Here is a 2,646-nt window from a genome sequence, read left to right as displayed (position 1 = left end):
ACAAACCTCTGCGCTGTTTACCGAATGCATTTGCTTTTAATTTCCCAAGTGATTTAAGAGCAAGCTGTGGATAAAAGTTTTGAGAACGACACCAATATTAATTTTCACAAAGTCAATGTTTTTAAATCTTTTGGTCAGAAGTTACTACAGTATGGTACTAAAGTATAGTTACAAGCATTTCATAAGTGTCAAAAGCTTTCATTGACAATTACATTAAGTTTATGCACGAACTCAATATTCGCAGTGTTGACCTTTATCTTTATTCAAGACCTCTGCGATTCGCCTAGGCATGCTGTCAATCACCATAAGGGCCACATCCTAACTGATGGCAGTCCATTCTTCAAAATCAATGCTTGAAGTTTGTCAGAATTTTAATTTGTCCACCCGCCTTGGGATTGAGGTCTGTTGAGTTTCCAGGCCATGGACCCAAAATTTCGATGTTTTGTTCCCTCAGTCACTTAGTTATCACTTTGGCAAGGTGCTCCATCATAAATGGCATTGTTCATCACTATACTGCTCTTAAAGGACGTTTTTGTACAATTCTTTATTATGGCTGATCCAGCTGCACGATCGGGACAACACCAGAGCCTGATCAAGAATTGCAGCAGGCAGGTGTTTATGCATCTGCACGCGCACAGTGTTGGAGACTGTTGGAGAAAGACTTTTGGAGGATGGCCCAGTGTCAAGAAGGGCAGCAAAGAAGCCACTTCTTTCCAGGAAAAACAAATGGTACACGGTTTAAAAACTGGGATAGACTGTGTCATGCCAACAGTAAAGCAACATGAGGTGTTAAGTATAATTTAAATTCTTGCGTAGGTTCTACGCCGTAGATTATGCATAGGCTGTGCGTAGCCTTATGCCCACATTCTACGTGGACCGCAAGCGCTGTGATTAGAACCCCTCCCATCAGGTAAAAAAAATCTGTGTCGCATTTCCACTTGCGATGGTGAGACCAAAGATGGGCCAAGTTGAGGATTGATTTTACTTCGACTGCAACAAAAATCTATGTTTTTACTTCCATCACTGCTGGTCTTTTCAAATCATACACAACAAGCTGCTGCTTTTTTGTTTGTGGGTTTACTGGCCAAGCTGCACCTTCTTTGGCTGTTGCACTGCTACTGTGGGTTACACACATGGATACTGCCTAGCGGTCTGCATGTGTAAAATTTTTAGAAAATGACAGTTTTTTGGCCTTGCATGCATTTAAACCTGTTGTTGGGGACTCCTGAACAATATTAGGAAATTGTGCATTGCACATCAAAGCGGACGGTGTAGTATATGAAAACCGGAACGTAGCCTACGCTGTTGGACCCTTGCACAACTATAATAAGCCCTTTACTTCTCAGCCAAGGGAGACTCATCATTTTGGCTAAGAACTGAGCCATGAATTAAGAATGGTACAAAAACATCCTTCAAGAGCAACTTTTCCCAACCAATGGTGACGAACAATGCCTTTTCCAGCATGATGGAGCACCTTGCCATAAATCAGGAGTGGGGAACCCTGGGTCCTGGAGGGCCACTGTCCTGCACAGTTTAGTTCCAACCCTAATCAAACACACTTGAATTTAATTTCCAAGTAATCCTGAAGACTTGAATTTGATTTTTCAGGTGTGCTTAATTAGGATTGGAAATAACTCTGCAGGACAGTGGCCCTCCAGGACTGGGTTCCCCACCCCTGCCATAAAACAAAAGTCATAACTGGTGGCTTGGGGAACAAAACATACAAATTTTGGGTCCATGGCCTGGAAACTCGCCAGACCTTAATCCCATTGAGAACTTGTGGTCAAGTCTCAGGGTGCGTGTGGACAAACAAAAACCACAAATTCAGAAAAACTCCAAGCATTGATTGTGCAAGAATGGACTGCCAACAGTGTGATTAAAAGTTGATTGACTGCATGCCAGGGTGAATTGCAGAGGTCTTGAAATAGAAATAGGGTCACCATTGCAAATATTGACTCATAATGTAATTGTCAATTAAAGCCGTTGATACTTACAGGGTTCCCACACCTTAGTTAACTTCAAATTCAAGGACCTTTTAAGGACTTTCCAGTTCCAATACTCTCAAATTCATGGATTAAATGGACACATTTCAAGTGAGAGCAAGGTTACATTGTTTTACCTTTTAAGATATATTGTTACAGTTCCCTTTCGAGGGAACTCGCGCTGCGTCACTGTGGTGACACTTTGGGGACGCCTCCAGGGGTAAGTGCATCTGAATGTTTATATTAAATTCAACCAATGGTGAGGCTTAATGACAAAGACAGGGTGACACGGGAGCCAGGAAGTATATCGCTATCTGAAATATTGCCAAAGACAGTGTTACAAGGAAATGCAGATAAAATGTGATTGGATGGGCTGTTATAAATATCTGCTCGAGTAAAAATAAAAACATCTCTCCACTGCACTGTTTAATAATTACTCTTCATTTTGCATCATATATGCTAATGCATGTTTATCTCACTTTAGAGCAAATGACCCAGGCAACAGTAAATACACGTTACAGGTTTGCATTGTCACCACTTGATGTTCAGTGCAAAATCTGGATCATGAAGTTGGAAAGGTGGAGTTCATTATGTACAAAAATACAGCATCTGGCCTTTAATGTTGCTGCAAAGCAAAGTAGTCTAGCTGAAATGAACAACAATG

Source organism: Misgurnus anguillicaudatus, chromosome 16 (assembly GCF_027580225.2).
Source record: "Misgurnus anguillicaudatus chromosome 16, ASM2758022v2, whole genome shotgun sequence".
Classification (NCBI taxonomy): domain Eukaryota; kingdom Metazoa; phylum Chordata; class Actinopteri; order Cypriniformes; family Cobitidae; genus Misgurnus; species Misgurnus anguillicaudatus.
Note: the sequence above shows the minus strand (reverse complement) of the source record.